Source organism: Mus pahari, chromosome 22, assembly GCF_900095145.1.
Source record: "Mus pahari chromosome 22, PAHARI_EIJ_v1.1, whole genome shotgun sequence".
NCBI lineage: Eukaryota > Metazoa > Chordata > Mammalia > Rodentia > Muridae > Mus > Mus pahari.
Window position 1 is genome coordinate 30,940,979 of NC_034611.1, and position 14,826 is coordinate 30,955,804.

Sequence of the window (14,826 nt, forward strand, 5' to 3'; positions counted from 1 at the left end):
AAATATATAAAGAACTTAAGAAGGCAACCTCCAAAGAACCACACAACCCAGTGAAAATTGGGGCATAGAGTTAAACATATAATTCACAACAGAGGAATCTCCAATGGCATAAAAACACTTAAAGAAATGTTCAACATCCTTAGTGATCACTGAAGTGCAAATCAAAATGACACTAAGATTCCACCTCATACCTATCAAATCGCTAAGATCAAAAACTCAGGTGCCAGAAGATGCTGGTGAGAATATGGAGAAAGAGGAACACTTCTCCATGGCTGGTGGAATTGCAAACTGTTACAATGACTCTGGAATCAAGGTGAGGTTCATCATAAAATTAGAAATAGACCTACCTGAAGACCCAGCTATACCACTCTTGGGCATACACCTAAAAAGATACCCCAACATGCCATAGAGGCACACCCTTCACTATGTTCACAGTGGTCTTATCTGTGACAGCCAGAAGCTGGAAACAACCCAGATGTTTCACAATGGAAGTATGGATACAGTATTGCCATCCCACAATCAAAAGCATTGGCTCAGAATTGTTCCTGTCTGAAACAACTACAGGGTAAAATGGAGAAGAGCCTGAGGAAAAGGAGGTCCAGTGACAGGCCCAAATTGGAAACCATCTCAAGGAGAGGCTCCAAAGCCTGACATTATGGGGTGCTTACAGACAGGAGCCTAGCATTGCTGTCCTCTGAGCGTCCAACAAGCAGCTGATTGAGACAGGTGCAGATTCTTACACCCAATCATTTGACTGAAGTCAGGAACCTCTGTGGTTGAATTAGGGAAAGGCTAGAATAAGCTGAGGAGAAGGGCATCCTCACAGGAAGACCAGCAGTCTCAACTAACCTGAACCCCTGAGATCTCTCAGAAACTGAGCCACCAACTAGGCAGCCTACACTAGCAGGTCTGAGGCCCCTGACACATACATAGCAGCTGATCATCTTGTCTGGCCTCAGTGAGAGAAGAGATGCCTAAACCCTTAGAGACTTGAGGCCCCTGGGAGTGGGAGGAGTTGGGGGTGGGGTGAGGTAAAGGTAGGGGGGGTGTGGACATCCTCTTGCAGACAGGATGGAGGAATGGGGTGAAGAACTGTGGGAGGGTAAACCAAAAGAGGTAACAACCGCACTGCAAAAAAAAAAAAAAAAAAAAAAAAGTATTTAATAAAAGACAGGTCAGTATACTAAAGTAAGTGAAATGGAATAATGAATATTCTATATCACATTACATCATATATAATTTTAACTATAGTGCTAAGTTTTGTTTCATTTAGTTAGAAACGAGTACTGATTGGCCATCAATTTATGTCAGACATTTTTAAATATTCAACAATATCATTGGGTTGTGTTAAATGGCAAAGCATTTGAAAGATGTATCTGGAATTAATTAGTGGTAAATTATTGTTTCTGTCTAGTGTTGTCAGTAACGGATTACATTTATCATTTTAAATTTTTATATACGGTACTGTGCTTATCTCAAAATCTAAGGTATATCTAAGACTTTATTTCAGGTTCAATACAATAGTCACAATAAACAAGTGACAATAAAATGCAGAAAAAAATCCAAACCTCAGTGCCTTCGTCTAGAGATTTTTAGTTGAAAATTTATCCATTTTTACAAAAATTTTATTTAAGATAGGTATAAATATTTATGCTTTAAATAAATAAACAAGTTGCCACAAATTTTCAATTTTTAATTTTTTTCTTCTAACAGGTTTTCAGTTTTATATTGTCTGAAAACTTTTCTGTAATACTTATTCATTGTAAAGCAAATTATTAATTTACCAATTCAAAAATTTGGGGGGGTTGTGAATCTTGGGTTAATTTTTATTGAATTAAAATTTATGCTTAGTTGCACTGTTTTCTAAGAATTAATGGTTACAATTATTTGTTTCATTATTTTTTTACCTGATAAAACACTCCAATATAGCTTTAAATCCTAGTAGGATTGAAAGTATTCCATACATTTTGACAAGATAAATTTCTATTTCTGTTTTAGAGAAAATCTAATTTTTTGGATTTTAGGGGTTTTATAATAGATAATTTTAAAATGGCATAAGTATTTTGCATAAATTATCCCATGTGTTCTTTGGGTTAGAGAATATGATCTTTATTCTGCACAATCTGCAGCTCTATGAGAAGCTCAAATCAATGCTGTTTATACTCTGCTATTTGTATAAGAAATATATATATATATATATATATATATATATATATATATTATTTTTGTTATATCTCTTTTGTATTAAAGTGATATAAAACTTTGTATCTTTCAGGTCTTTGCTTTTTTTTCTTTTTATAAGCTTAAATTCTGAATATTTTAAAGTATTTTTAAAAATAGCACAAAACTTTTATACAGAAACAATTATACTAGTGTGTAAAATAAAATATTAACACATTTAATAAAAATAAACTTTCACATTTCAGGTCATTGATTTAGTGATTTTTTTTTTTAAGTAGACATTGTATCTATGTTTTCTTAGTATAACAGTTTAGGACACTGGTACTGTGAATACTTTATTTCTTATACAAACTTTTAAACTCTTATTCCAACTTAAAGTTTGAAGTTTAAGATAATTCTTTCTTTATGCTAAAAAGATATGTTTTTTAAAACTGGTTTTAAAATCTTAAGCAATCCACAGCTCAGTACTTTATATTGTTATTGGAGATCGTATGCTTCTAAGATTTTCATGTCTGTTAACCCTCTTCTTGTCATTTATTTTTCTCAATGTTTCTACATATACTAGTTAGCTGACTTAATCTGGTTTATATTTGGCTTTAAATTTTTGCTGTTCTTCCAGTTTTACAATTGAGCATCTACTGAATCTTACTTCAAACCCAGAAAATGTATTGAATTCAGAAAAGTACAAATTTGAGTTAATTGCCATCTCACAGTCACATCTCTGACTCATAATTGTTCCTGTCTGAAAGAATTACAGGGATGGAAATGGAGAAGAGCCTGAGGAAAAGAAGGTCCAGTGACAGGCCCAAAGTGGGATCCAGCTCAAGGGGAGGTCCCAAGGCTTGACACTATTACTGAGGCTATGGAGCACTCACAAAATGGAATCTATCATGACTGCCCTCCTCCAAAAGACCCAACAAGCAACTGAAAGAGTCGGATGCAGAAATTTGCACTCAACCAATAGACAGAAGCATCTGACCCCTGTTGTTGAATTAGGGAAGGCTGAAAGAAGCTGAGGAGAAGAGTGATCCTGTAGGAGAACCAGCAGTCTCAATTAATCTAGACCCCCAAGATCTCTGAAAACACTGGACCACCAAACAGACAGCATACACCAGCTGTTATGAAGCCTCCAACACACATACAGTAGAGGACTTCTGGGTCTGAGTTCATTCGGAGATGATGCACCTAACCCTCAAGAGACTGGAGGCCCTAGAGAGTTTAGAGGTCAGGTGGGGTGGGGGATGGGGGCATCTATGTGAAGATGTGGGTTGGGGAGGAGGTGTGGGATGTGGCATAGTCGGTGGGATGATGTGATGGACAGGGAATGGAATATGGAGTGTAAAAATAAAAATAAGATAATAAATAAGATAAAAACTCTGTATTAACCCAATACAAAGAATATATGAGCCCATCAAACAAGCTGATGTGGTTTCATGAGGTTAACCATGGTCAGTATTATTTGTTGAAAAGTTTTTGCTACTTGAATATTTTCTCATCCACTTGTGGTATCAGATCTAGTCTCAGTCCCTGAAAAGGAAACATGTGTTTCCTTCTCAACATCTGCCAATATGGCAAAGGAGATTCAAGTAGAAGGTAATCAATGAAAATAGGGAGATTATCCCAGATTATGCCTATGGGTTCGATATTAATACAATGGTCCCTAAAAACATAATTAGAGAACAGAGAGCAAAGGATTTCAAGATAGACTACGACTCGGCACAATGTTCCCATTTTATATTTTAAGCACGAGAAAGACAGCCAAGCTAGATAAGGAAGAGATACAGATGACCACCATGGTGACTTTACTCCAGTAAGATCCATTGCAACCTTGATCTATAAAATGGAAAGACTGCTTTAAGCTGCTAAGATTTGGTAAATGCTTAAAGCATGGGTAAAAACTGAAAAACTATTGCACTAAATCACAAATACATATGAAACACTGTAAAAAAATTAGCCAAACCAAATAATAACTAATCACTAAAATAAAACTATGAAACTAATTAATAAATATAGTTAATAAAGGAATCAGAAAATAACACACACATCATATTGAGGAAGATAAGGAAGAACATCTTATCAAGAGATCACTATACAAGCTACAAGTTTTTGAAATGTGTGACAAGCCAGGTGTGGTGGCGCATGCCTTTAATCCCAGCACTCGGGAGGCAGAGGCAGGCGGATTTCTGAGTTCGAGGCCAGCCTGGTCTACAAAGTGAGGTCCAGGACAGCCAGGGCTATACAGAAAAACCCTGTCTCGAAAAAACAAAAAACAAAAAACAAAAAACAAAAAACAAAAAAAAAAAAAAAAGAGAAATGTGTAACAATCATCAAGAGCTTTAAAATGAAAATCGTGAGTGATATAAAATTGAATAATAACTGTACAGTGACTTTTAAAAGCAGGTTACAGGTGAACACATTTAATTAAAGTACAAGGCCAGCCAAATCTACATAGCAAGTTCCAAGACAGTCGTGGATACTACATAGAGATATTATCTCATAAATAAAAAGCAAATAGTCAAAATATAAAAGGCAAAAACCATGAAGTAGATGTAAAAACTCAAGTATTATGCCAAATTAATGTACAAATACTTTATAATCTTGCAATAGAATAGATAAATGAAAATACAAAAGCATTATCCCAAGTCAGTATTTTCTTAAAGAGAACATAACTAAAATTAGAAAGTCAAGATTTATAATCTATTTTCAGATGTAGGACAGTAAATTATTTTCTGAAAGAATAAAAAAAAAAGCAAAATGTATGCTTTTAAGTTGATATTCCCATAAAAGAATGAATGGATCCAGAATGGAACAAGGAAGAAATTGAATGATGAATAAAACAGGCAAATGTTAAAATGTAATGAAAACCAATTAAAATGCGAGTGAAGAGAAAGAAGATGAAGAAGATGAGATGGTGAATAGGAAGTTATGTGGGGTGGTGGGCTGTGCACAGACAGCCTGGTCAACAGTCAAGCAAAGGCCTGGAACCCCAGAGCCACGGTGGGTGGTGATTTCCTCCTGATTGGACAGAATGAGTTCACCCAAGCCTCCTGGGCACCTGGCTCTTGTCACTTAGCTACAGCCTCCCAAGCCCCCCTGCAAAGAGGTATGCAGCATCAATCAAGTACTAGCTGCACTGAGCCCTCCCACATGCAAATAAGGTTTCCCCAAGCACTTAGTCCAAACCAATGAGAAGTACCCACTTGTCAAACCCTGAATCATCCCCAAAACTATATAAATCCTATCCAGGGAATAAAAGGTGTGGGAGAACTTCTCCACCTCCATTGTCTGAGCCTTTTGTCCTAAGAGCTGTAACTCTTGGGAAGAGATCTGCTCTCCTAAACTGCCCCCTGAGGCTCTGCTGTACTCCTCACTGGCTGGTCCACCTCTTGTTGGCCAGCAGGGTGGCATGGAATTACCTGGAAGTAACCTGGAAGGCACAGAAGATTCAGAGGTGGAACCAACCTCTGCAGTGGGGGTAGCGACTTCCCCTCCCTGAACACACTCTTCCCTTCACCAGAACCCTCACACCAGGCCTGGCCAGAGATCTCCGTGGAAAGTCTCTGGTACTCTGGTACTCAGGTCCACAAAGTTAATGCTCTCTAATAAATTTGTTACATTTCTTTATGTTTGTATGGTAGAGGCATGTCCCACAGACAGCCATGAATATAGATGCTAGAGAACAACTTGTGGGAGTCAGCTCTCTCTTCCCATCACATGGGTCCAATGTATTGAACTCCTGACTACCTAGTATAGGCTTGGTGGCAAGCACTCTTATGTGTTGAGCTAAACCACACTGCTAGCCTAATAAAATACTACAAAAACATTAAACATTAGTTTTGGTAAACAATAATTGTCAAGTAAAATTACAGTGAGGGGTACAAAAAAAATGAGGAATTTGGAAAGGAGAGAAAAAAAATATGAGAGGAAATGTATAGAATGGTAGGCTATTGATCATTCCAGGATAATATACTCAAGTGGATAGGATAGAAAACAAGCCTGGGGAAAGGATAGAAGTTAAATGTAGAAATACCAACATTAGAAAAAAATAAGACTCACTAAATCTAGTAGGACATATCAAACATTAAGGGACACATAATAAATTTTAATTAGTTTAACATCAGGAACCAGATAACGGTAGCAGATAACCGTACTTGCTGATAAGCAGGAAGATCTAAAGTACTTCCTCCAGAACATCCATGGTGTAAATAAGAACAGACACCCACTAATGGTACTCTGTACTACATGCTGTGACACATGAGTGTTCACACACACACACACACACACACACACACACACACACACACACACAATGAGTGGCCTATCCCTGCACTCCCTGACATTTCCTCTGATGAAAAGGGGTTGCTGATTTAAAGACAAACATCATAATGTTGGTTCAAAGAAAATGAGTCAAGCTACCACAGCTGAAGTTTCTTTTGGTTCACTTTGTATTTCTGTGGAATATTAGCAGTTCATAAAACTCAGTAAATATGACGAGAGTAAATAGAGATACCTGCTTTCCTCTAACTGTGAATCCAGATAAAACATGAAAAAAGGAAAGTGTTAAGATAATAATAAAGTAGATTAATAACATACAAATCAACAGGAAAGCACACAAGAACAAAGTGAATAATATAGTATTAAAAAAGAACAGGAAATAAAAGATCTTAAATGGTTGACAAATAAGGATTCAAAAATAGGTGTTAGTGTTTGAGACAGGGTCTCATTCTGAGATTCAGGCTGACCTGTAAATGACCGTGTAAGCCAGGCTGTGAACTCAATAGTCAGTTAGCAACGGACTGCTATCACTCTGATTCCTTTTTTCCTTAACTTCCCAGAGTTGGAATCATAGCTAAAAACCATCATATCTAAAAATAAAATTTTTATTTATATAAAGTTAACTGACTAAAACTTTCGACATGTGAGCAACTCTGCTGAAGACATGTGGCTCTTAAATTATAGCTAAGTACACGTTCACTCATTAATATATAACTGAGTGATATCAGAATGCTTCTATAAAAGCATATAATGTACTTGTATTTTATACTGGGTAAATTTTGCTATGGTAAGTAACATCATGCTGACAAGATATAAAGGTAATACATAACAATAATACTGCTAATTACATTGCCATTTTAAAGCCTAATAATAATACTACCAGACTTTTATTATCATGGTTTGTCCTTAAAACAAATTTAAAATAAATATTATGTACTTCTGCATGCACACCACATGTGCTCACACACATACAAATAAAACATATACCATGTACACACATACATATGCACACACATATCATACACATACAAACACACACAAATGACCACACATACACACAAGCAGGTGATTTTAAGAACTTGATATTGCCATAAGCTGCCCTCATGCTATTTCTATAAAGTACAAAATTGATTTTATATTAACAAATATAAAGTATAATTCCAATTAAATAACTGAATTGAAATGAAATATGAAAATCAACTGTCCTCTTCTAGTTGTAGTGATCACCTTCTTCTTTTTTTCAACTAGTTTTTTTAAAAGAAAACCTAACAAATGTTCAAATAAAGTTTTGGTGCTTCCTTTGAACATTGACTTTTCCAAACCTTTCTTAATAATATTTCTCAAAGTGGAATGTCTTAAGATCTCTGAAAAACTAATTTTAAAAGAAGAGAAAACATAATAAGGAAAGAAAACGAATCCCTTTACAAGAAGATCGAAATCATTCCACATAGTGCATCCTTACAAACAGAATGGAACTTCACACAGCATTTGAGGTGCCATTATTCTTTTAGGCTTCTCGGATCCTATTGATATGACATCATCTGTTCTTACTCATCACTATTATACAACGAATAAATTAAAGGCAAATGTACTTTTATCAAGTTTCTCAGCAATGCATTATATGTTCTCCAACACAGAAGGTTCTGGGTGTTATTCTAATGATCTATAAAGCCTAGAAGAAGGTAGTGTGTGCTGCAAGCCCCGGCCTCCGACCAGCAAGGCCGGGTTTGAGCAGCTTCCACAGCTTCCCACTGCAGCTTCCTTTATTATCTCTTATTCTCCTTTATTCTCCTGCTTCAGCTCTCTTTATTATGAGGGATCGCTCAATTTATCCCCTCCACCCTCTGCACTCATCTCTCACCACTGTTCATCATCCAATCAGCATTCAGCATGATCTGTACACGAGCCATGCACACAGGCAGGGTGCACGTTGATAGGCCAGTGACTCAATATCATGTGTATGACGCTATGTGTCAGGCAGGCAGTGTGTAACCACTCAGGTGCACATAATCAGGTTTTTGGTAAACAAGCAGGGAATCATGGGGCTTGGCAATGAGCAGGGGTGGTCTTGGCTGCCACAGGGCTGCACCCGCTTCCCACAAGTATGCCCTTTAAATCTCTTTTGTTCATGTAGCTACAACATAGTACTAACCACCAAAATACAAAATATAAAAACTAGTGAAGAAATGAATTTCTACACAATGCAGAAATCAAGTACCTTCCCTGTCATCTACCTTTTTCAGAAGATAGCTTGAACTCTGGAAGATTAAAATTCATTTCCTCACATTAACTTTTAGAGATCTGAAGATCAACTCTACCTTTATTCATGCTCAGTATTCATTCCTTTGAACCCTACAGGGTCCTCTTAATACAAGTTAGCCATTTTTCTTAGTTTTTAAAAATAATAAGATAATTTTTTATTTACTCTATTTTGGCAAATATTAAACACATTAATTGCTGTCTTTGAAATTACAAGACAGAAACAAATCACTATCTACTGTTCTGCTTAACAAACATTAGAAGAGAAGGCTTCTGCTTTGGGTAAACACCAAATGGCAGATGATGCCTGTACAGCGGGAGGACCCGGAGGACCCAGAGACCCAGGTTAGGAGGCTGCAGAGGCTTCCGCGGAGGATTCGACAGTTTTTATTGTTATTATTTTATTAGATACTTTCTTTACTTATATTTCAAATGTTATCCCCTTTCCCAGTTCCCCCTCCGAAAATCCCCTCTCCCCTTTCCCTTGTTCACCAACCCATCCACTCTTGCTTCCTGACCCTAGCACTCCTCTATACTGGGGTCTAGAACCTGCCCAGGCCCAAGGGCCTCTCCTCCCATTGATGACCAACTAGGCCATCCTCTGCTTCATATGCAGCTAGAGCCATAAGTTCCACCATGTGTTTTCTTTGGTTGCTGGTTTAGTCCAAGGGAACTCTGGGGGGTACTAGTTAGTTCATATTGTTGTTCCTCCTATGGGGCTGCAAACCCCTTCAGCTCAGCACCAGTCTTAGGGGCCTCTTTTGTGTTCGAGGCCATGGTCAAGGCCAAGAGGCTTGAGAAGGTAAAGCTGAAGACATGGAGTGTGTCACTGTCACCAAGATGGTCCTCCTGGTTAAGGACATGAAGAACAAGTCCTTGGAGGAGATCTACCTGTTTTCCCTGCCCATTAAGGAGTCTAGATCATTGACTTTTTCCTGGATGCATCCCTAAAGGATGAGATTCTGAAAATCATACCAGTGCAGAAGCAGAGGCATTCGTCACTATTGGGGACTACAGCGGTCAAGTTGGTCTTGGTGTTAACTGTTCCAAAGAGATTGCCACGACCATCAGAGGGGCCATCATCTTGGCCAAGCTTTCCATCGTCCCTGTGCAGAAAGGCTACTGGGGGAACAAGATTGGCAAGCCCCACACTGTTCCATGCAAGGTGACAGGCTGCTGTGGCTCTGTGATGGTGTTTCTCTTCCCTGCCCCAGAGGCACTGACATTGTCTCTGCTCCTATGCCCAAGAAGCTACTGATGATGGCCAGTATAGATGACTGCTACACTTCAGCCAGGGGCTGCACTGTCACCTTTGGCAACTTTGCCAAGGCCACCTTTGATGCCATCTCCAAGACCTGCAACTACCTGACCCCCGACCTCTGGAAAGAGACTGTTTACCAAGTCTCCTTATCAGGAATTCAATGATCATCTTGTGAAAAGTCACACCAGAATCTGTTCAAAAGACCCAGGCTCCAGCTGTGGCTACCACATAAGAGTTTTTATACAAGACAATAAATTAAGTTTGTTAATTAAAAAAAAAGAGAGGAATTATTTCATTTTATTGAATATCCCAGAAAATGATCAACATGTTATATCTAAATGTAAAGGGGAACAATCAATATGATAAAGCCACTCAGACAACAGAAAAAGATATTTAGGCAGAGCCATGCAAACTACAGTTTTATCAGTACCATTTATTGTTTTGAAAATATTATTGGAGGCTTTAAGCAGTAAAGATCAGGCTCATTCATAAATAGCTGAGGCTGATAGCACTTAGAGGAAGCCTGTGGGAAGGGAAGACGGTGGATTTAGTTAGCCTTGACAGAGAATGCTGTAACGTGGATATTTGTAGCATATCCTGCCTGGAATTCACTAAGAATCCATGGAAGTCAGCTTGGACTACAGAATCTAGGACTACAGACGCATGATCTTTAAAATAGTTATTGTATAAATGCTGCACCTCATGTCTGTCATTATCCTTCACCAACCCAATATACACGTTGCTAAGAGTAAGTGTGGTAAATGATTTTAATGGAACAGAGAAGCCCACCATTAGTATACTAACTGAAAATAGACAAAGATACAGGCTAAGTATAAATACATGCTTACATACACACAGCTCTTTGACATTCTAGATTGTAGGACAATACATAGGGAGGCAAATCCATCACATCAAAATAGTTTTTAAAGATTAATTTTATTTGCTTGTATGTCTATGCACATACTTGCAAGATACAGTGGAGGCTGTGCACAGAGGACAGTAGTTAGATTTGGAATTGTGTTAAACCAGTATAAAGAATTATATATGACTAGTTGTCACTAATTCATAAAATATAAACTAAGATTTGTTATAGCACCTACTATCATAGAGAATAATTTAATTACCACTGCTGCAAAGGACTGCTGAATCTACATAGTTAGAGATACAGTAATAAATACAAGAATAAAGAAAAACTGTGTGGTGCTTAAAATGTCTAAGCTTCTTTGGGTAACTCTGGAAGCAGTTTTCTAACTTGTGGTCCCTAAAGGAAGCACAGATTGGAACATGATGAGAATAAAAAATCCTCTTCATAGATTAAAGAACATCCAACCCCAAGGACAACATAGCACAAACTTCGAAAGGATTCCATATGGTCTCCTACCTTTGGTAGAAAAATAGGTGACATAAGGAAGTTTGAAAAGCATTGTGGACCCACCCTTCACATCTAGGGTTCGCCAAGTTACCTACTGCACTTTTGACCTCCCCCTCCACAGGGTCTGTAAATCACACAGAAGACAGAGACATTTTCAAGTCCCTCTTCTAGCCTTAGCAGAATGTACTAGAATTTTCTCAACGGTGATGGACTCTGCTTGTTTTCTTGTAAAGTCTCCACCTATTTTTAAACTAAACCCATGATTCACTCTTCTGCAGTATGACATACCAGAGTTGTGAAGGTTAGTGATGGGGTCAAAATATTTGTCTCTCAGTTAGTGAAGGCTATAGAGGTAAACTTTTAGAAGACTTGTAGGTTGGAGATGTTTTTATTTTGGAATATATCTATATTCATAACGAGGCATCATTGGGTTGGATCCAAGGCTGAACTCATGATTTATGTTTAAAAAATACTTTATTAATATAGGCAATGGATTTTTAAAATATATTCTTAATATGCCTGCATTATAACCTCAGTCTATTGCATGAGGATAGATACAAAATTTTCCACAGTATTAATATATCAACAGTTAAAACATTCCTGGTTTTGGAGCATTTTAGAATTCAGATCTTTAGATTAGATATTGTCATCTACTGGTTAAATATGTTTAAAGCAATTGTCATGTTTTGGCAATTTGAGAGCTGCCCTCCTTTGAGAAGACTCATTATTTTCTTACTGGGGGACCTTTACAAATGCTGGGGGGATGGAGCAGGTGGCAGGCAGGGTGATCCTCCTGTGTGGGCAAGTCCATGGTGAAGACCTACTGGCGTCTTCCAGAGGTGATAATTGCTTAGTACATTGTTCCCTGAGAGACTTACCTTTTGCAAACCAACAAATAATTAGATGAGGGGAACAAGTGTGAACAGTTGTACTTTTCCCCAGTAAAGTCATCTTTTCCTCTTCTCTTATCTCCAATGTGAGCCAATAATGAAGTGAGTGTAAAGTTTAAANAAAAAAAAAAAAAAAAAAGTAACATCATTATTACAGCAGAAAACTCTCTCCTAATGGCTCTCCAGCCATGTGTGAATTCTTTTACTTATTGCGTTTTCATTACAATGGGACTAGATGACCATCCCAGGTCCTTAATTGTTTTCTGGAGCAATATGGTAAGTGTGTAAAACTATTACATTCAACGTATTTCTACCTTGTTAAACCCCTGTGTCATTATATAGAGACATTTTCTGTTTTGTTTATTCCACAAATATACCACTTTTGTAATTGATTCTGAACTTGAAGGAATGATCCAAATGAGAAAAACTGTAATGAAAATATTGTTCAACTTACTTCATGAGTGAAAACCAAAGCCTTTTATCAGCAACTTACATTCAGTTTCCTTGATTGGATAACAGTGACAGAGAATGCTATAAATATTCAATTTACAAAAAATAGCAGTACAATGAGGTTATTTTTTGGCATTTAGAATCCTTTCTTTGTATCATTTTCTGTAGTCTTAAAGTAATTTTTTAAAAGCAATGCATTCTAATCTGCCCCTCATCTGCCCTCACAACCTAAGAGAAATTATCTCACACTTTTCTCCAGAGAGTAACTACAAAGGGTTAAAGAAAATCCACCCTGACAATGCTACAAACAATTCTCTCCCTGTGTGTTGGTTCACTGCTCCACAGGGCATAGCAGATGTTGTGTCTGGTAGTAAGAAGGGCCCAGGAGGTGTGGGCTGTCAATCACAGGCTTGCTGCCTTTTTTTATCCTCTAACTACAGGCTATGCTATGGATATGAAATCCAACCAAAACAATCTGCCTCAGCTGGGGTGTATGAGGTATCAATAACCCTGGCAGAGGTGTCAAGAGCCTTGCTGGAACTTGGGTACCCTGGTGACCAGACACTTAGCAAGTTAACATGATTTTGAACACTCTCCACTCCTCTACCACAGCAATTAACACAACTGGAAAAATCACAGGATCAAAATGATACAAAGAATCTCACCAAAGTTGCCCTAAATGAAGCAAAGGCTAAAATGAAATATTGGATTGCACTGGAGAAAATGTCAAAGCTTCAAGTTAGGCAGGGACTTTGGCTACCAAATGAGAGAAGTTGGAAAAACAGAAATATTATCAAAACATTTTATCAGAACATCCATATGGAAAATTTCTGAATTCATAAGAACAGCCTCATTCTACCCTCACAGATATGATGCTCTCTGCCTTTGGGAAAAATGAATCAACATAATTCACACAAGAATTCACAACTCAAATTTGGTCAGAGGATTATATCAAACAGAGAAGGTTTGTTTATTAAAGAGCATAATATTAGTCAGCAACATGTATTGAGTGTTCAAAATGTACTCATTTAACAAAATGTAGATATATGTCAAAACTAAAATAATAGACTGAGCTTATCAGATGATAAAAAAAAAATCCCCAAATGACTCCATACAAAGCTCATAAGTTCCCTGTCTTGCTTTATCTTGATCATATTTGTTTTTCAACATATGTTGCATTTCCTAAGCTTTTATTTATTTTATTAAATTACAATTATATATTTTTTCTGAGAAAAGAGATCACATGTTATTTCTAGTAAAATATATAATTTATTATATAAATATATAGATTTATTTTATCTATAGTTTAATTATTACATTTATTTATCTATAATTTATAATATATAAAAATATATACCAGAAAATATGAATATTTGTTTAAGCAGTTTAATGGTTTTTTTTTGTCTTTGCTTTGAAATTCAATAATGCCATCAGCATGGAAGACCTCTCAGAACCCAGCACTTCACACAGTGCAAGCTGCTTTCTGTTACAAAAGACCAGCAGCTGTGGCTCCCACAGATACCCTTAAAGACAGATAGAATAAAACACGGGGCGGGGATAGGTCGACACAGGAGCATGAAATGGACGAGATGAAGCCCCTTTGTCACAGCCAAACAGACTATAAAGTTACTATAGTAACATACAGTGCTAAACTGCTTGGGGATTGAGTTAACCTTCCTCAAACAAACAAACAAAAATGAGCCAAAAAAAAAAAAAAAAATCTGAAACCCTCCCAAAAAAAACAAAACCCAAAGGTTAACAAAAAATAAACTAATAAGGGTCACAATCATTCTGTCCAAATATTGTTCACCAAGTTATTTTTTTGGTTTCATTTGGATAGACAAAGAACTAAATACATGTTTTAATTTTAGGAAGTAACCCTAGAGATTCACAGTATGGGAGGAAAATGCAATTTTAGAATATCCCTAATAAATATAGTTATCTGGATGTGCAGCAAGAACACGTAGACCACAAAGGGAGGAAAATTAAACAGTAGAGTTCTCCAATCTTGTGTTCTTTCTTCTCTACCTTCCTTGTTTGTTCTTTCTTTCCCCTTTTCTTTCTTCTTTTCTTCCTCTCTCTCTCTCTCTCTCTCTCTCTCTCTCTCTCTCTCTCTCTCTCTCTCTCTCTCTTCTTTC

The 14,826-nt window shown here is 37.1% G+C and overlaps 1 pseudogene; it reads left to right on the forward strand.

The window, feature by feature from the left end:
• Positions 1–9,008: 9,008 nt before the first annotated feature.
• LOC110338908 lies at positions 9,009–10,208 on the forward strand (annotated as a pseudogene).
• Positions 10,209–14,826: the final 4,618 nt, after the last annotated feature.